This window comes from Marmota marmota, unplaced genomic scaffold, assembly GCF_001458135.2.
Source record: "Marmota marmota marmota unplaced genomic scaffold, marMar, whole genome shotgun sequence".
NCBI lineage: Eukaryota > Metazoa > Chordata > Mammalia > Rodentia > Sciuridae > Marmota > Marmota marmota.
The window spans coordinates 8,013,993-8,036,184 of NW_026000075.1; the positions used below are offsets into that span (position 1 = coordinate 8,013,993).

A 22,192-nucleotide genomic window follows, 5' to 3' on the forward strand; every position below is an offset into this window, starting at 1 on the left:
TATATATATATATATATATAAAAGTTGAACAAATATGTTCTTCCTCACTTATCTGGGTATGGCTCTCCCTCATTTTAACGAGTGTTCTGCTTGCATCTATTTAATAGAAGACATCAAAGGACTTGAGATGGATTATAGATAAGGAATTTTATCTCAATCAAGCTAGATATATCTCTTTAGTAATCTAAGATAATTTTCAGGTTCTCCCTTCCCTTCTCAGGGACAATTAAAATGTGAAGTTTTTCCTAGGCTACCACACTGAAAATAGGGTTCTACATTCCTCTAACTCATAGAAAATATGGAATGTTTCTCTACTTGTTATACAATATAATTCCAGCACCATTCCAGTATACATATATTGAGCATTCACGAAATACAGGTTCAAAATCTGTTTGTGTGATAGGCATAGCATTTCAATTGCAATGCCAGTATCATATTAATATATTTATGTATATTTATGTATGTATGATACATATATATTATATTTCTATTAGTACTATAGTCTTTATGCATTTTCCAGATCATTTTCTAAGACTGATTTGATTTTTGTAATAGTTATCTATAAACTTTAGACAAGAAAATTGACAATGGGAACTGCTAAACCATGAAGTTGGAGGTTCTTAGGCATATGCATGTACCTGCAGAAGAGAGAGGTTCTGATTACACAAACAATAGATGGCCCAAACTCCACGTTGAACAGGACAGGTTCTGAGTTTGGATGTCCTTTCTATGTTTTTCATTCCTTTAACTTTAAGTCATTCAGAAAATCAAAGAATTCACACCAAGACAAAAACAGTAGAGACAATAGTCTGACTATTATTTTCCCATACTAGATATGTATCATTTCTCAGGTATACATTGGGTTATTTTTTAAGTATATTTGACTTTCATCATTTTCAAGAAATGAGCTTTTGTTTTTCTACCTTTAACAGTTGGTGATTTTTATGTAAAGATTGTAACAAGGCTTCTTGTAAAGACTAAATATTTGGGTGATGAATAACCAGTGCAAAAATATTTAAAAGTAAATTCCACTCCTTGGAATGTATTTGTCCTAAACAATTCAAGTTATCATACTATAGTGATACATGCATACCCTTGCACAATTCATAATAACCAAACTATAGAAATAGCCTCAATGTCCGTCAATGGATGAATAGAATATGTGGTTTATATATACAATGGAGTTTTATTCATCCATAAAGAAAAATGAAATTATGTCACTTGCAGGAAAATGTATGGAACTTGAAACCATTATGTTAAGCCGAACTCAGAGGGTCAAGGGGCATATGTTTTCTCTCATATGTGGAAACTAGAGAGAAATAAAGGGGAAAAAAAAGACTAGGGGATGGGGAACTCATCAAAGGGAGATCAGTAGAGGAAAGAGACTAGGGGATGGGAGGTGGGGAGGAAGAGGCAAAGTGCTGGGGAGTGATATTGGCCACTCTATACTGTTTTATTGTGGGTGTATACAAATATGTAACAATAAATCCCAACAGTATGTACAACTATAATGCACCAATAGAAACATGGAAAGAGAAGAATACATTTTAAAAAAGGTATTTAAAAGCAAAACAATTAGATCTTAACTATAAATATTTCTTCATATTAAAAAAAAAAACTTTAGTCACTGTATGGGATTGAAATCCAGTTTTACTTATAATTCCTACCACTTCATATCAGAACTTAGAAAGAAGGAACCTTGGAGGCAATGAGTTAGATCATATTTTCTTTTATATACCTGCCATATTTTAGTTAAAATAAACTATAAAATATATGCAGGTTTTAGTTAAAATATTCTCTAATGTATATTTCACAGAGAGGACTTTCTTACAAGGAGGTAGGACAGTGGTTTCTGGGTAAGTGTCTAAAATATTAAAGAGAAGATTACTATGTTCTGTTCTTTGAAAAGATAATAACAGTCAACAAATGCATAGTGACTTTATTATTACTATGATTAAAATAAAAGTGTATAAAGCAAAACTTTAGTTAATTAATTCCCAATTATATGTGACTCTCTAATATTTTCCAAAGTTGTTTTCTATTACTTTTAACCCCAAAGGAATTTTAGGAAAATATTTTATTAAATTGTTTTCTATAACTATAGAGGATGCTATATATGCTGAAATGAGGCATATTTTAAAATATGTATATTATGTGCAAACAAAGATGCAGGTTTATTGTGCATGGTGAGCAATGAAGTCATTCAAAACTCAATCAATGGAATTTTTTAATTTTATTACACTGCTGCCGTGATTCATAAAAAATACATAATGGTCCATCATAGAAATGAGAGAAATCTCTGCTATCTCCAGTAAGTAAAACCAAAAGCAATATGTGCCCGAAGATTAGATCATCTGTCGGTTACAATGCATCATTACAGATTCCCAAATTGTGAATATGTAATTTTCTGAGTGGCAAATTTCAAGGCTGAGGGAGTACAGATTAGCTTCTCAGTTCACAATGAGGTCTATGGAATTCAGGCAGGTTTTAGGCACTTCAAACTGGGTGTAGCATACGGCTCAATGTTATTTATAAAATAACATTTCAAAAGTGGCTCTAGAGCAATGGAGCTTCAGAACTAACAAAGGAGCTAATCCTTGAAGGCTCTTCCCTGAACAGAAATATTCACTGGGGGATGAGGTTTGTTAGCATGCTGAGTGGCAGGCATTGTGTGGATCATGGTTTCTATTTTGGATTGTGTATCCTTTGGGAAGTCACCCAACAGCCTTAGGCAACTTTCATATGCACTTTGTAATCCTGCAGCATTTCTTAGTGTAGAGTTAGGAGTATTTGTCTTGCTTGAGTAGGCCTGTCAATCAACATATATTAAGCTCCCACTGTGTGTAAAGATTCTTATTTGAAGAAAGTTGATTCACAAAGGATGGTTAAGAACATCCGCCTTCAAGGAATTGCTAAAGGAAAGAAGATAAGAAATGATTTTACAGTGGTGGCATATTTTAAATTTGGCATTCCCCATTGTGTATGTTCTGATAAATGACATTCTTTTCAATAGATGTTTATTTTACCCAGGTTAACTACACAGATGATGACACTCAGATTGCCCTTTAAGGAAAGACCAACTTCCCAGTTGTAAGGAGTATGGTTAGTTGACAGCAGTTTGTTTTATCTGGATTTTCCTCAGACTTCCAATCAGAGGTCCCCTTATTTTCAGGACTGCCCCTGTCTAACAAACTGCAGAAGGCCAAGTTAGAAGAGCCTGACCATTTCTTCCCACTGCAGGATTCCTCCAAGGGGCATTCCTGGCTCTGCAGAATCTGTTGGGAGATCTGCACTGTGGCCTCTCAGCCTCACTATGCAGCCCTGTTTTCACTCTTTCCCTTTCACAGGTATTCACCAATAAAACTATGGGATGCTTACCTCCATCTCTACATTTTTTTCATGATGAAACTGACTTGCATCAGAGATCTTACTATAATTTATCTATAATAATATGTTCAGCACTAAAATTAATGAACTACTGATAGATGCCATAACATGGATAAGCCTTAATATATGTGCTAAGAGAAACAAACCTGTCATAACAGACTTTATATTGCATTATTTCTCCATATTTTTAAAGGAAATTCTCTGAATAGAACAATCTTTAGAGACAGAAAGTACAGTAGTGGTTATTAGAGCTATAGTTGTAGAGATGGGGAATTATTGCTAATGGGTGTAGAATTTTTTGTGTGTAGTTGGGGGAGGAAAGTGAGAAAAACATTCTAAAATTAGAGCTTGGTAATGATTACACAACTTGGTGACTGCAATAAAAGCTACTGAAATGTATATTTTAAATGTGTGAATTTTATATTACATGAATTACATTATAAAGCCTTGAAAGTCTTCAAATATACTTTCCTTCTTTTTTAAACAAATTATAGGAGGGTATATGCTCATCTTTGCTGGCAGTTGTCATTTCTCAGTATATAAGCATAGAGCAGACTAACTTTCTAATTTGGAGAATTAGAACCAAGCTTATCAGATCATTAAGCTAAATTTACATGTAATTCTAAGCTTTTAGATTGAGGTTGGATAAATTGAAAAGCCAAGGATCTCTGAGAGCATTCTCTTTTATTACTCAGAATTTTTACTTCTATTACTTGTGTGATTATTTAACTAAGAGTATCCAGAATCAATAGCATGTATAGGTGTGTACCTGTGATATGATTTACAACATGATGTTATGTGAGACTCTTTCTTTTGGAGAAGAATTGCCAGGAATGCTAATTACTTTACATTTAAAGAAAATTGTTACCAAACTTCAAAAGCAGAGAAGAGACAGGCTTACTGTGAGGAGACACAACTGGTCCTGCAGTCACCAAATGGTGGAAGCATCTTTAGCATCACCTCACCTCTTCTGTAGCACCCATCTGTCAAGAAAGGGGCTCATCATCAAGCTTTCGCCTTGTGGGGAGCATTCGAACATGACAAAGTTCTCCTTGAAACTAAGAGTAGTGTGTTAAGATAACTACAGATTATGTGAGTTGCTCTCAGTAATGGAATTCAGATATATAATTCCCTGGTTAGATGTCTATCTGGGCAGATGATCAACAGATGTGCCTCTGAGGCTACCTAAGAAGTAGAGAAAGGGGATTAGAGAGAAACAGCAGAACTAGGGCCATGCTTCCATCATTTGGCATGGCAAGAATAGAGCTTCTGAAGAACCACATAGATGCCATGGAAGGTAGCTAAGGTTGTACCTATTGTTTATAATTCCATATAAGTGAGTCACATGCCTCTAAAAGGAATTCCAACAGAAGGGAGCTATGGATTAAAGGAATAGTTTGGTAAGCTGGGTGGATAGGATAGTAAAAAGTGAACAAAAGAGCTCATAAATGATTCATGTATGCAACCAATGAAAGAGGCATTATTTAAGACACTTTCTCATAAGGCAACACTGGAAATCTAGGGAGACAGGGATAATGCAAACTGATGAAGAGGGCATTTCAGATTCACTCAGCTAAAAGATATTTACCCTTTACTCATCTCATCCCTCCTCTCACACCCCATCACTCCAGAAGCTATAGCCTAGAAAAGAGAAGATCATTGCTGAACTATTAAAAATAAACGTACCTACCTAATATATCTAATGAAAGAACTTCAAAATATTTCTGCAGCATTTAAAATGTTTGGTGCTCTAAAATTCCATCTAAGTGTTGACTAGAAAGTTTTGTCTTATTCTCTTCTCCCTAGTATCTTCCACTCAATAACTTCTGGAAATATTTTATACATGAGATAGGCACTTATTTCCCCAGGATTTTCTAACTAGAAATTTAAGTAATATTAAAGGAAAACATAGCAAACATTCTATAGATACGCTCATATGTCCACATGAAGTATCAGATGAAAATGTCATTGATATCCAGTCTACCTCAAAATCACCCTCAGCCAAAGGGATGGGAAAAATCTATGTTCTGAGAGATCTTCCCTAGGGCTGCAGATGATCAACTCAAGTTCAGCCCTAGTTAAATTCATAGGTAGATCTTTTTTTTTTTTTTTTGTCTGTCTTTGACTATATACTCTGTTCCCAATGTGAGGCTGAATTTAGACTTCACACCTACCTATTATCCATTAAAAGAAAAGAAACTTCCTTTGCTCTGAGGGACATAGTATTTATTCCAAGAGTATTGTTTTCCTCTTTCCCTTTTACTGGCCATGAAGTCACCTTTGGTCTCTCCAAGGGCCTCTATTCCTCAACAAACCTCCAGGACCAATCTTTCTCTCTGCTCAGTCTCTGTCCTTTGCCACTCTTTTCCAACTTTCTGCACCACCACAGTCACATTAGGCCCACACACACAGCCTTCAGACCCCTCCAGTCTCTTGGCATCATATTTGTTCACAATACTCCCCAACTTTGAATTATTTTATCAATCTATTTGTCCATATGGCTATTCTATCTTACATATTCCTCAATAAATACATATATTGCCTCCATTCTGACCTTCACTGATACTGTCCCCTTAAATTCCTTTAATGCCGCAGTCTGGCTGGGCACACAATCACGAGCCACCACACAGCTTGTAGATTCAAACAGCAACTCTTTATTCCCGAACTCACGCCAGCCGTCTACAATCACGTTCTGGGGAAATCCACGTTCTCTGCCCAAATCCACCTCCACTGGGCTTCTATCTCCCCAAAGATACTGTCTGAATCTCGTGAGAACTCAAGGGGAACTCAGGCAGCAGGATACGCCCTATTCCCAGCAGGAATAATCTTAAACCTGGAACGCCCTAAACCCGATTATCCTAAACCGGGAACACCCTAATCCGCCCTGGTCCTTGAGCAAGGTCACCTACATGCAATGTCACTGCAAAATGTCCTATTTCCACGAGTCCTTCCACTAAGCAACACGGGGTACGCTGGCAAGGAAATTGTCATACCTACTTGGCTAACGGCTCCCAGCACTTTAACTCCTTTTAGAGTTATTCTCCATAATACAAAGCATTCTAATGTTTGATTTACCCAATCTTTTGCCAGACTACCCTTTAGCCTTTTATATCAGTAGATGATATTGAGGCAAATAAGATGTTTATGTAACTATGTTCACGTATTTATTTCTTTTGTTTCCAACCTGACTTTAACCTACTATATCATTTGTATCTGCTTGTACCTACCAATAGCAGAATGCAAAATTTCAGTTACATAAGTTAATTAGTTAATCATTATAAAAGTATGCCCAGAGGTCAGCATTATCATGTATTGAATCTTATAGTTATTACCACCATTTAATTCTTTTCTCAGAGCACAGCTTGCTGTAAAACAATAAAAAATGCTTATTTTACTCAATCAATAGTCTCTGTTACTTGGATCAGTAGGATTAGCAAAACTATACTTTTCAAATCACATTTTCTTAAATTCATTCTTTAAGGAAAACACCAATTAGCTTCCTATTATAGACAATTAAAAATATGCACACTAATTAACACTCTCTCTACTTAATTTGAATCTACAAATATTCCATAGAAATCTGCCATCAAAACCTGGAGTGGGAGGAGTAAGATATTTATATTTGTCTCTAATGCAGTAATGCATTAGCCTTGAAAACCGCTATATTCATATTTTCATTCTCCAAGTCACTTAAAAGAAACAGAGAGTAGTATTCCAGCCCAAGGACATAAAAAATATTGAAGACAAAAGACTGAGTATTTAAAGAAAGCAATCATAATTAATACCTGATTAATGAGATTATGTTTTGGAAAAGCTTAGTGTTGTTATTCTACATATGGGAAAAGTATGCATCAATTATTATGATGATTAATAAGAAAAAGAAAACCCCAAAATATCCCTGGGAAAAACACCAAGCAATGAGCTTTCTTTCTTCCTTTTCTTTTTTTTTTTGGTAGGAAAAATAAACCTTATTTGTCACAATCACTAAATATATGCAAATAAATATAAGCCTATCTTGATTAAAAAATGTTTTTTTACTAGAGCTTTAAGGTTGATTATATATAGTAGTTGAGTTTATCCCAACGAACTGATAAATTCAGGGAAATTGATTTCAGTTTATGATCCCCCCTTTCCCCCCCCCTCTCTGTTTCCCCTTCTCCCCTCCTCTTCTTCCTCTGGTATACTAGACTTCCTCTCAGTTATCTATAGCAATGACTTTTTAAGGGTAAAAAAAAGTATCTAATTTGTCTCTGTATGTCTCCTACCTAGAGCAATGTCTGATTATGTGTGTTTAATAAGAGTATGGATGAGTTGGGTGTATGCATGAAAAAAAAATGTTTTATTTCCCTGTCCCTTTTTAAATCCAGACATGAAATGTTGACAGTTGTTCCTAGAAATGTCCCTGAAATTTTCAAATTCATGTAAACTCCTTTAAAAATTCCATCAGAGCTTTGTGCTCTCTTATATTCTTACAACAATATTGCCAATAGTCTCTTCCCTTATGCTATCACTGCAGACAACTTTCTCAATAACAGGACAGGCATATCACTCTCCCATTTCTAAATGTTCACTGGCTCCAATTTGTGTTCAGGATATAATCTAAGCATATTTGGAAAATATAGAAAGCCCTTATGATTAACCTCCAACCAACTTCTTCATGTACATTTCCGACCCTTAAATCACCAAACCTCACATACACTATTTATTAGCAACACCCAGTGTCTCTCTACATCCTAAGTAAGCCATGCCCATGTATGCCTTCAGACATCAAAAAGCCACCCTGTCCACCTTTTCATAAGTCCCTAGCACAGCACTGGGTGTTAAGTAGAACCTTATCTTGCATTAAACAGAAACTAGATTTAATATCAATATACTTTTAGTATCACCTTCATCTTAATGTCTTAGCCACCTCCCCCAATACAGATGGAGATGTTATTATACTTTGACTTTACTCTAGTTTTTTGTATTTCTATTATATGTCTATATTTCCTTCACTAGACATCAGGGGCTTTTATATATATATTCCTAATACCAACAGAGGCCTGCAGTTGCAGAATGTATTTAATTTAAAGAATGGAATGAGTCAACAATCACAGTAACATAAATATACACCTAGATATTTGAACAACAAAACACATTCAGTAATTCAAAGTACAGAATTTATGAATTAATTCTGCTTAAGAGAAAGCTCAGTTATTAAATTATTAAGTTTATAATATTTTTTAAAAAAGGATTTGATAACAAACACATCTTGAAAAAGAAGATAGCCAAAATAATATTAAAACTACATGAGTAAAACCTTTAAATACCTGTAAACAATTTTCATTAATACGTACAGTTAATTTATAAAATATTAAAAACTGCCTTCCTATTCACAGACGAAAAGTAACAGGATCACTTAAGCTCACACAGAATTATATTTGAGGACTTCAGACTTCTGAGGCTGTGCTGATCATAACTTAAGATCTTAATAGTTGTTGGTTGTGATCAACCTTGATTATTACTATCTCACTCATCAACTATTCACTCCTATTCCAAATTGGCAGGCAGTATGAGTACACATAAAGTCCAATATCAAGGTTCTATCCCCTTTGTTTTAACTCATAATGGTAATATGCCTCAAAGGTAAGTTTGTGTATCATTTATAAAGCTTTGTTCCTAAGCATATGTGTGTGTGTACCTGTATAAGTTTATGATTTTGCTAAGTAAGTGTTCAAATGTATAAGACATACCAAATTGCTTCCTGTTTTAATTGTGAATTCATAGAAAAAAAATTCATTTATATATCATTTCTTTTTTTTAAAGAGAGAGAGAGAGAATTTTTTTTAATATTTACTTTTTTTTAGTTTTCGGCGGACACAACATCTTTGTTTGTATGTGGTGCTGAGGATGGAACCCGAGCCTCACGCATGCCAGGCGAGCGGGCCACCACTTGAGCCACATTCCCAGCCCCTATATATCATTTCTAAAGTCTCATTGCATATAATTGAAAATATTTAACATTTTTGAGAAAAACATACTGACAAAATTAAAAATGACAGTGGAGATACAACAACCAAAGGCTTTCAAAAATTAACCATATTATAGTAAAATATAAAACTTCAAAAGAATACATACAGAAGACAACAATTAAGAGGACTAAGAAATAACAAATCAAATTCTCTTTGATTAACTGGCAAATTTTTTCAAATATATAATCTCTCTTATCATGGACAAAAATATGTGATAATCATAGACAAATTTATTCTGTGAGAGAAATAGAATTTTTAAAAATAAATGTATCTGTAATAAATAAATAATCACTAACATATATACATATAATTAAATAACTGTAATAGCAACAACCAATTGAGAACCTCATTTGGATAAGACGCTGGAGAAGATATGTGATATTATCTGACTTAATCTGTACAACATGCCTAAATTAGGTGTCGAAATTTCCATTTTATTAATAATGAAAAAGGGGATCAGGTCTAATGTTTCATGCTCAAGGTCTTCAGGCATATATTGCACTTAGAGTATAAATCTAGTTTTATCCCACTCAAAAATTCATTGTTTTTTAAATTACTAAACCATACTATCTGCCAGCTAAAGACATTATTATATACCTATTATATTCTTGAGTTATGCTTACTTATAACCAAATTTATAATATAATTTTCATGCTGAATGTGTTGCCAGCAAAACTCTGCCTAGCTAAAACCATTTATCATTCTTCCGACTTAAAGAAAGCACAATGAATTGCTAGCACTCAAGTACATATAAAATATACAAATGGTAACTTGCAGAAAAGTTATCTGTATACTCTGATACTTTGCCCACCTCTACCAACTTTTTGGGCAATGGAATTTTCCTAGAAATGTTACTTAACCTCTATCAAAATGTTACAGACTAGAGTTGAGGTATGATAGGTTGAGTCAAGTCCCTTGTCAAGGGACTTGACTCAACCTATAATAGAGATTTGGGAGTATTTTGAGTTTAGGGAGATTTATATAGACTACCAATGGAGCATCCCTACTCCAAAAACCAGAAGTTCAAAATGTTCTGAATTCTAAAATACATCTGGTCCCAAGCAATTCAGATAAGGCATACTCAATGCAAAGCTCCTAGTAAGCCTCTTCACTTCTGTACTTCTGTTATATTGGTAGCAACTTTATTTGGGTTGATCTACGTTGTAACTATAAATTTTCAATTCAGGTAAGAGCCAAAACCTTTGGATTTCGCTATCAACAGAACAATTACTTTATATTCTTTGCTCAATCACACGATTCAACACCAAGAACTAACAGGAAAACAAAAATATAAGAAAGAATAGTTTTTCTGAATTCAGATATTCCTGATAAATCTATTTTTGGAGGAAAGGAAAAATAGAAATGAAAAATAAAAGCTTCAAGGGACAGTCTACTCCTAGATATTTGTGTGAACATATCCCAGTAAATGGTAAATGTGCTCAGCTGTGGCCAAGCCAGCAGGTGAGTCCTCTGGCACCTATAAGCCAAGGCACAGCCTGCCACCCACATGGTAACATCAGTGGACTGGGACTGGCAAGAGCCCATATAAGTATGTCATATAAGGTTGGGCACCATAACACAGAAGTGTTCAATGGGCAATAAGAACTTCTACTCAAAACTTGAATTTTAGATCTTTTATATCTTGAAGAATCTCACACTAGACAGAAAAATTAGTCTTGCCAACAACTCTACCACTGAGATTCATCTCTAGCCCCAGTCCTCCCTTTCCTTTGTTGCATTTCTATCTCACACTTCACAGTTTCCTAAAAGGATATGGAGATTCGTGGAGTCTGATGTTTTCCAATATCATGTTACTAAATTCTTTGAGCTTAACTGCAGTCAATGTTTATTTCGAAGGGTATATAATACTGAAGTTCTCATTTGTGCTGATTTTCACCAAGATTTAAACTTGTTCCTTCAAAAACTTCAGTTCTATTAACGACCAAGAAGACATGTGGCACTGAACCAAAAGCAGTTGCCTCTTCCTAAACCTGGCTCAACCCTAGGGCTGACACTTAGGATGTCATAGATTTTTTCTGCAAAGTCTGGGGAGTACCATCCACATGGATAATAAGGTGAATGACAGTGAAGTTGTACAGTGCACAAATTGCACAGCTGCCTGTGCAGGCTCAAATTTTCAGCTTGCTGAGATGTCAATATTTTATTTTGTTTTATGTCATTCCTGCTAGAATATAAGCCCTAAAGCATTTTTGTCAATTTTGTTCCCCGTTACGTGCCAAGTACCTGGAACAATGCCTATTCCAAGGTAGATGTTCAATAAATACTTGTTAAAAAATTATTCAAAAGAGAACCCTAGGAAAGAAAATTCAGCTAGTGTTTTAAAATACTGATAGAAAGAAATTATGACAATACAAAATGTCTTATAATTATCTAAGTGGCATAAGTTATTTATTAAGGCTTTTTTGAAGAAGGTGCCCTTTAATGTGGCCAGAGAAATAAACTATTAAATTCATAGCTTTGTTTATGACATATAATGTTTATAGCAGGCTGCCTTACCTGTCCCCTCCCTTTTGTATGTGTGATGTTCAGGATCAGAACTTTGGGCTCAGTGCATGCTAGGCAAGTACTCTACCACTGAGGTACATCCCCCGCTCCACTCCTCACTGTTCTTTGTTTCATTTATATCTTACACTTCACAAGAGTCTAAGAGAAAATTTGAAGATAGCAATGACACAGGAAGATCCAATGAGGGACAAGGCGAAGATCAACAGTGCTTGTGTATCTGAGGACACATTCAAATGGCTGTTTCTAAAAGGGCAACCTGAAATGCCATGACTCATGGCCCAAGAGCCACAAGAACAGATTCTGTAGTGACTAATTTCTGAAAAGACAGAAACAACTAAAAAATGTAACACAGCATCCCATGTGAATGCAAGCACTGAATAACATAAGAATAAACTAGAAATAGGGTAGAAAGAGGCATTTTCCAGGGAAAGGAGAAGTCTTTTTCCTTTAGCACTGCCTCTGAAATGCATTAATAGTCTAACAATTTCTAAACAAAATGCCCAAACTTTTAGAACTGGTGAGGAGTATTCAACCGACATGGGCCTGAGAGAGCCACAGAGGTGAAGTGGGTTACTCTTCCCGGGGAAAAGCGTCATTTGAGCTGGCAACAGGAACTCACTCAGTTTCTGCAAAGTACCAGGGTGACTCTCTCTCTGATTACTTCTTTCACCATCACACTGTTAGGTTAAGATATCCCATTCCTCTGGGCAGGCAGGTGTTGTATGGTGTGAAAATTCAAGTGATGGAAAGAAATGCAAACAATTTCTCATGTTATCATTTTGCCAACAAATGGCATTCTACTGAATAATATTAAAAATTGTGTTATCTGCAAAGCTGCCCTAAATTTTATATTCAAAAATAAATAAAAAGAATCCATCCTGAAAGACTTTGAACTTAAGCAACATCATTGTCAATTAACACAGAAACACACACACACACACACACACACACACAAATAAGGCTGGTGTTCACTACTATTCCACCCTTTCAACTCCTATATTAAAAATGGCAAGTTTCTGAAAATTTCCAAGCCACAGGAAACTGTCCATCTTCTAATACAGATCAAGTGCAAGTAGGTGAGACAGTGGAAGAGACAGGTATGATGGGAAGAAAACACATTTATTTAACCTCAAAAGATAAACCTTGGCATCTTCTCTTAGAGCTGATAATAAAAAAATTGTACTTACTGGATCTTAGCTGCTACTATAAGTATTTCACAAAAATATATGTATTCCTAATCTGCAACTATTTAAATCACCTTCCCATTTGGTACAGTACCTTATGTCTTTATGTGGGTTTCAGGATTGACTTTGTGATGACCAACTTTATGTGTATATGTATGTGTGTGTGTGTGTGTGTGTGTTTGTATGTATTGGTGAGTGTGTGTGCATTTTACCCAGTCCAAATTAAATAATTTGGTGGACTGTTATTTTCTTGGCCTTTAAAATCTTCTTTCTATTATTTTCATGATGTCAAAGAAAACAGGAAGAAATAAAGACAGATAGGGCGTAATTTGCACATATATACCTTCCAAGTTATTCATAACAAATTTTGTTTATATTTGCTTCAGATTATCTTTTATCATTCAAATAAATTTTCCCTGGTTGTTCCTAGTTATAAGATTCATATTATAAGAAATCTACCATTTCTACTTTTTTTTTTTAAATCGTGGACTTACTCCTCTATTTCTCTCCATTCTCCCAACTACTGCCATAGTAAAAGGTTCTTATTCTTATTTAACCCAAAAGTTACTGTTGTCAATATTATTAGTGATCAATGCTTCTGTAAATTCAGCTCTGAAAACCTTCAACCTTGACCTTCTCACAGCAGTGTGATATGCACCTTGTTTGCTTTTTATTCCTAATTCTCAGGAATGGGAATTACATATATGGTACACAAAAGTTGCCTACCTTACAACTGTAAATTGAAACAAAATATCATGAACTGTTACATACTGGTTAGCGATATTTAGCATTTGGCAATACTACTGAGTGCATCAAGTGAATAAATAATCATGTTTCATCTTTGATAAAAATAGTAAATAATAGAAAGAAGTGGTCAGTGGATATATATACCTGGCTCTGGCAGTAATGACCTCTGTATTCCTTCAAAATCTCTCAAATTTTTTGGATCACAAAAAGCACATTGTAGTAGATGGATTCCAAGGTCTTTTGTCCTTTACAACTCTGTTTTCTACTTATTCTTTCTCAGTCTCAATCTCCTCATTTAACATAAGAAGTGAGGGAGGTTGACTAGTTAACTTCAGTTTTTAATCATCTCTCAAATGTTATGATTCTAAAATTATTTTGGATTTTTTTTTTCTTTTTAGATTTCCAAACAAAGACTAAACAAAAGACTTATGACCTAACCCTACCTTTGAAAGTTCAATTTCAAATTATTTTTACCCTACAATTTTCATCAACTTGGATTATTTTTTATGGATATTTTTCATTTTCTACTCCAATAACATTAGATACTTTGCAAAGTCACTGAATTTTCTCTTCTGCAAAGAAGGAGTTTGTGATAAATGCTATTCAACATTTTTCTCTCAATAATCTTCCCCAGTGCATAAAATACTAGGATTTCATTGCATTAATTATTATATTGATATAACCCTCTGAAGAGAATTGGAAATTTAAGTTCAAGAACATTTGGGGGGTATAGTTAAATTTATAGATAAATGTTGAACATTTAATTTAATAAAATAAGGTCAATCTAATATTTTAGTAAATTAGTTCATAAATTAGTTCATAATGTGGCTTCAAACATGAGAAATACTACTAGAAACAAAGCATTTTTTTGTTACCTAATTTTCCCTGAAATTGTGGCTATATTCACAGTTATTATTTGGATCCTCACTTTTACTTTAAGAAGCTTCAAATATTACCATACAAATGATACATAATATTGTAAACTATATAACATTATTTTAATATATCTCAATTATTAAGCAAGTATCTTTAAAGCAAATCTTGATGGTTTTATTTTCAAAAGGCATGACATTATGCTTTTTCCATTAATGACACTCTAATTGCAAATACTACTTGGTCCAGAAGGAACAGTACCCATCAATCTGATTTTCTAAGTAGTAAAAGTTTCAGTATCCTAGGAGCCCAAAACATGTTGATGCAGGTCACCTGTCACAAGGCCCCAGGTCTGATTAGATTCCTTTGAAATTCAAAGAATTTCTTTCTATTTCTTTTTATTATCCTTTCTTCCCCTAAATAGCTTGGATTGACCTAACACTACCAGAGGGAAAAGGGAAAGGAGCTAATCTGATTGAATCAAAGGCTTAATGTTAAATTCTGTTTCAGATGGCAACAGAGTAATTGGTGTATTTCAAGACTGCTGAGCTCTGGAGTTGGCTTCTACAATTGTGTGATTTGGGGCCAATTTGGTAAACACTAACCCTCATTCTTCTAATCTGTAAAAAGGGAAACAAATAGTACTTTTTAAAGAGTTGTAGGGAGAAAATGATATAACAAGTCTAAATTATTCAGTGGAAAACCTGGCACTCAGTAAACAGGTCAATAAATAAGAGCTTTAATATTATTGTTTTATGCTTATTAGACTTATATTACTTGATTCTTACTATTATCCTGCGTCTTCATTTTACAAATAACAAAATTTAAGTTTCAAAAGTTTATGCTTAAGTTATTTGATTGTCAAGACTTAAGAGATAGCATAAAAATGACCCATGTTTCCTCAAAGCAATTATGCTTTACAACCTATGAAGAAGGAAGGAAAGCAAATGTCCATAAGTTCATGTACTATCCTCAATATCTAAAATTATGCCTGAGCTGATATGTGCCTGAGGATGAGGATTCCTTGTTCTAAGTGAAATTAGCCCAAAGACAGGTTTTAGGCTGTCTTCATTTCAAACCAAGATTTTTTCTTTACCCTATATTAGCTGTATATTCAGCTAATTGCATCAATATCTGACTAATGGGTATGTAGCTTTGTGAGCAATTATCCAAATTGCATATTTAAGTGATGTTTATTTCAATTGTACTTGTCATGCCAAGCTTTAGAAATCTGGTTCAAAATTTCATACAATGTGAACTGCGGTCATATCATGCCTTTGATGATATTCATTTATCTACCATAAATGAATACAGCATAAATAAATTATTGCTTGTGATAAGCTATCTGTAATAAATATAAAGATCTCAAAACAGATTCAGATTGTCTACTTCTTAGCTCTTTCCAGGTACATATGTATGCAGTAGAAAAACAAAAGCCAAATGTCACATTTTTACAAATATCAAAAGCTTAAACTGAACTTCTCTGGATCATCTAGACAACAATGACAGGTGGCAATAATCTATCCATGAAATTACAGAAGCCAGAATAATTATTTCAAGATCTGAATGAAAGAAAAGTGACCCTACAACCTGGCACATAACAATGATCTCCCTCAGCATTTAAAAACTGGGCAAATATAAAAAGAAAGATTGACTTCTGATCTTTTTTTGGAAAGGACATTTCATTTCAAACTGTTGCAATAGTGAATGTAAAATTGTTTTTCAACTATGTGAGTCTTCCCCTCTCTATTCCCAATTTACCACTTTCTCTTTTATCTCACATCTCACAAAAAGAAAAAAAAATAAAGTATGAGGATCTTGTTTTTTTTTTATAACACACTGAATTAGAAATTATTTTCTCTTAAAAATACGTCCCACTAATTTTTCTTTGTCAATATCATTACAGATTTATTTTCTAATTACTACATGTTAAATGTGATTATTTTAAATGATAAGTACCTTTGATGTAATAAGTGACCTTGAAGTCATTTAAATTTTTTCAACACCTCTGTATGAGAAGATCCCAAATACATCTGATTTGTGTACAGAAAGATCATTCCCCCATATATATTGCTCTGTTTTATTTATTAGAAAAATAGAAAACTTGAATAGGCTTTAAAAAATACATGATATGAGTGGCTATGGATTTGGAAGAGAGAACATTGAATGTATAAGCTCAGAGATGTAGAATTTTCTAAAATAGGAAACATTATTTACTTACAAAGAGTAACACAGAATGAATGACTCAAATGTAATAAGATCCTTTATACTCTCTAAAATAATCATAACATATAATCATTCATACATAACAATCTAAGCAGCAAATGCTTCTTAAATTTGCTTTTGGAACACTGTAAACAATATACTTTTATACGTACGCAAGGTAGTAAGTTTTAATTTGCAGTTTTCACTATAAAACATTAAAAGTATGATTTATTCCACATTTAGGATTTTCTTTATAGATAGGAGCTTGCTGTTTTCCAGATACTATTAAAACTTGCCGGCATGTTGCTTTTCCAGTTAAAATCATGGTGAAAAGTATCAAATAGCTTTTAAAAGATAATCCATAAACAGAGGGTTCCATTAAATTTTTCAAATCAGAATAACAAAGTCCAATCATCATTATAACAAATACTGCTAAGAGCTTGAAAATAGGATTCTGGTATAGCATTATTTACTTGAAATAATTATTTTCTTTAGAAAAAGAAAGGATTTAAGACAAAATGGCATATGAGACTAGGTGACAGACAGCAATGTGAACTACTGTAGAAAGGATTTAAGATCTGAGATTTGAAAAGAAAAGTTATGTTTAAAGGGTACATACTTTGGAGTTTGGCATTAACTGTGTGGGAGTCATTAGGAATTCAGATATCACAAGGTAGATTTGTACCTGCCCCTCCTTTATTTAACAGACTTGAGCAATCCACAAGGAGCAAAATTTGAAAGTAAGTTCTCTCTTCCAAACAAACAAAAAAAACTGAAACTATTGAACAGAATTTAAAACAAGTATGTATGGTGTAACTAACTATGGCAAAGAGAAATTGCTTCTAAACCAGGGGCGAATGCTAATGTTCATAACATTGCCAACTCCAAGTCATATTCAAAAGTCCATTATAAATGGCTGCATCATAGTCATGTGCAAATCACAACAAGGACAGCAAAATCCTGCCTAAGGCTATTCAGTGTCTACTCACATGCAAACCTGTAGCTGCCTTCCAGACAAATCCCAGCTGCTTTTCTCAGTGATATGATCACAAATGAGTAATTAAATACTCCACCACAAAGAGATCTCAAAATAAATCAAAGAATCACACTAAATCTGGGGCTCACTTATCTGTGTTGCCCATAGTCCCTATTGCTGTACCTTATTAAATGAATAATAATTTCTCTGTGAGACTGAATCTAGCCAATGTATTTGATATTGGCCAACTTGAGAAATTTATCATTAGGTTAGAAACTTTAACTGACTTTTTAACGTTTCACTGCAAAATCACTGTTGCAGTTCCTTAATTGGAACAAAAAGAGAAATGATTGGCAGTGTGATGCCATGCACAGGCTTCACCAACATGGCGCTGTAAGAGGGACCTTGAATAGAAGGTGTACAGGTATCAATTGCACCTCTTCTACTGTTTTCTGTTGCTTCATGCTTCAGAGCATTAGGTTCCTTGCATATAAAATAGAAAGCAAATTATTGCCTGCTTTATCTACTTTATAGGAGACCAGGAGGTTTAAATATGATGCACATGAAATGTTCTGCAGACTGTAAAGCATTAGCCAAATAAAAGTTATAATTACTATATTTCATAGCAGAGAGGGAGAACTATCTTACTATATGTAGTCTGGCACTACTTCTAAATTTCTACCGATAGATCTATTCATTAAAGATAAAATTCTATTCTAATTGGAAACTAATATTTAATGAACCTCTAAGTCATCAAAGTATGCAATACACATAATTCCTGCTTCTAACCTTTGTGTACTCTTCTTTTCAAGAAGCTAACAAAAACACTTTAAGCATAAAACATAACTATCTCTATAAACCACATCTTTTCCAATTAATAAGGCTATATACCAGGTACAAATTAATCTGGGAAATGAGAATTCCATCTCTTAAAAAGCTTTAGAAGAGTTTGTACAAGCAAATAAAAGTGCATCTGGATCTTTCATATAAATTGTGAAAAGGATACATGATTTTTTTTTGCCAATCTAAAAAACATACCATTTAAAACATCTGAATATTTCCAGATAAATCACCGGAAAGCAAATTAACATTATAGCAATGAGTGCAGCAATTATAAAATAATTTAGTACAATTTCAGCTGCCAAAATACACAAATAATTGTGGTAGCATACAAGCAAAATAGATTTTCTATGTAATTCTGAATTTCTGGAGAAACAAATCTTATACTTCCTACTAACAAAAGAAAAATTTTTGTGGATATAACTACATCTATCATAATGTCATAGATTTTTGCTGGCATAATTATTTGCATACATACATTTTTTGTCAAGACTGTTATCAATTATGGACATAAGCCTTTTACAAATACTGAAAACAGTCTTGATAAAGCTCAGTATGAAACAAATAACTAACTTCATTTTAAAATGTTGCTCAAGTTTTTTTCAAACTAAGTAATTCAAAAGTATGAAAAATATGTGCTATCTCATGATCAAAATTAAGATGAGATGCTAGCCTCATGTGACATAGACTAAAAATTCATCCACATTACAAAACCAATAAGCTATTTAAGAATATGGAAGCATTTTTATAGTTCAAGTGGAGACTAGAAAAGCATGAGGCTAAATTCTTGGACAAACTTCTTTCTGCTGCCAGATGGCTGATTACAACCAGGCAAAAGGCTATTTCTAGGGCAAGTCTAAGGAAAAGGCTTGTCTTCTAAGAACAAAGGTTCCCTTTTTACAAGTTCTCACCCTATATCTGGGATGTTTACCTCCAACACTCCTGCTATGTATACTTCACTCACTGTACTAACATTTTCCCTTTGGAATTTTGCTGATGACTCATTGTTCCAAGGATGCAATGACAAAATGTGTTTGTGTGTGTGTGTGTGTGTGTGTGTGTGTGTGTGTAGAGGGTGTTCACTGAGCATTACTCTGTCTCTGACTCTATGCTAGGTTTTTCTTTTATTATTACATTGATTAATTTAATTAATAAAGTTGAGAAATTGTTGGCACAGGAATCTGAACATACCACCCCCATTGGCTTTCAATAAATTGTGCTGCTTCCTTGAAAAGATGCATTACACCCTGTGGATATTTTTGTTTCATTGAAAGAGAAAGAATATATTCTAAAATGCAAAACTGAAACATTATAGTTTTCTTTTTCAGGACTGAAAAAAATCTGAGACAGCCATTCTTGCTAGTCCCTTCTGAAATGTGGGACTTGAGGCAACAGGTTGGTCCTTGAAACCTGCAGCTCTATATCCTGCATGTGTAAAGAAAGGTGGTGGTAACTTTCTAGACTCCTATGTATCATTCCCCTCCCTTGCTAATTTTAAAGCCCTTTCAATTTCTGGGAGTGGAGGTGGGGTTGGTGGAAAGGTAAAATTAACTGGTTTACTGACTCCTCCTGAGTTTTGCTAAGAATCTATGATTCATTTTTTAATTCATTAATTCATAGGGTATCATCATATCCAAGGCATTTCTACTATTCTTGAGGCTTTCTCTGCAAACTACGTGCTTGGCTATCATGGACATGTTATTTGTTTTCATTCCAGGCTAAACTTGAGGAAAACCATAGCATCTTTATTTCCCCAGAAATATCCTCTATCAATAAAACAACTGGTGAATGACAGTTTATTTTGTGTAGCTCAGTGGTAGAGTGCATGCTTAGCATGCATGAGGCCGGAGATTTGGTACCTAGCACAAAAATGAAAGTTTGTAAAATAAAACATTTTGTAGAAAAGTCAGAGAAGAAGGAGAATATCTCATATATCATAGCCCCTTACTTCCAAAAAATGTTTAATCACATCTAGTTGCCAAACCCTTGGCTCAGCATTGACCAGAGTATCTCTTCACCCTGACCTTCCCTCCTGGCAATCATATCCCAGGCCCTCTTACTGGCTGCACAGGCAGTCCTACCGTTGCTGTCACTGCCACCATCTACCCCAAATCTTTTGCCTATATTTGTACATAACAAAGGTACTTTTCCTTGAGTTCTCTGGGTTTTAGTACTTAAACCCAAGCACTCTGGTAACCAAATGATCTTCAAATATTGGAACTTCCCCTCCTAAGCCAAATTGATCATAAGTCACAATAATAACAATGGCCACAAAGTTCTGTTCCTTCAAGGAGTCTGGAATCTAGTAAGGAAAGCCAGACATGCAGAAGACAATTATATTGTGATAAATGTTAAAAGAGAGACTGGAGGTCTTATAGGAGCACAAAGAAGAGAACTCTCTCTCTCCCAGCCCCCCAGCCCTTTTTTGGATGCCTTAGGTTATCAGGAAACACATAGAAGAAACTGCCAGGAATCTTGAAAAATAGAGGAGTTTTTCAAGAAAACACAGTTGAGAAGGGGGCTCTAAGAAGAAAGAACACCAAAAGGAGACCCGGAAAGTCACTGTGGCTGTGAGATCAGGAATCAGAGCAAAGCAAATATTGCAGATATTCACTTTACCAGTTTTATTTCAAAATTCACCTACTTTTCTCCCTTTATCTACCAAGGTCTCCCTCCATGCAAAGCAGTTCTCTATTTTTCTATGACAAAAGACTGTGCTGGCTGCCTATATTTGGGCACAACAAGATAGGATTAATTTAATAGTTTCATCTTAATTCAGCTCTGAGCTTTCTCAATTTAACTAAATAACTTTAATGCTCTTTGGCATCATGCTTTAGAAACACTATTTTTTTTTTAAAAAAAAAGCTATTATAAAAAAATAATGATTTCACTAAAGAGTGTACATAGTAAAAATCAGTATTCCAGTAGATGGAGCAGAGGTGACATCAGAATAGCTGAACACTGTTGGCCCAGAATATATAGTAGAAGTCCAGACACTCAGCAAAGCCACAAAATGAGAAAAGAAAAAAAAATTGAGAGCAAAGACTGAACATTACTGAATGCTGCTTGGCTAACCACCTCATTTGGACTCAGAAAATTTCACATCCTATTCAAATAGAAGGGGGAAAACAACCTTGGGCAAATACCAAAATGGTTCTTTAAAGAAACATTTATATTTTAGAATAAAATGCTGTAATTTTGATTTGTTTAAAAGTCCCACTGTGGTGCTTCACAATCATTCCACGTGACACAGATGAGGCTAAAATTCTAGTGGAGTCTCTGAGTGCATGGCTACTTCAGTCTCCTGCTGATCTAATATGTGTGTTTCTTCCCTCTCAGACCGTTCATGAATTGTGTGATTGCCTGATACAGAATTTTGAAGAAATAGATCAATAAACACAGTAGGCTTCTGGCTTAAAGTCCTTGCCTACACAATAGCTCTA

General features: G+C 34.3%; 1 protein-coding gene across 4 annotated transcripts in view; it reads right to left on the reverse strand.

Moving 5' to 3' along the window:
* Window positions 1-22,192, reverse strand: part of Naaladl2 (N-acetylated alpha-linked acidic dipeptidase like 2) — a 1,175,859-nt gene that overhangs the window by 904,797 nt on the left and 248,870 nt on the right. Inside the window, exon 1 of one of the 4 annotated variants that reach the window (XM_048814265.1) lies at window positions 4,289-4,834. The exons of the other annotated variants lie outside the window; for them this stretch is intronic. The gene's annotated coding sequence lies outside the window, so the exon portion shown is untranslated. Of the gene's footprint in view, window positions 1-4,288; window positions 4,835-22,192 lie in introns of those variants that run through there. 4 annotated transcript variants of the gene reach the window in all.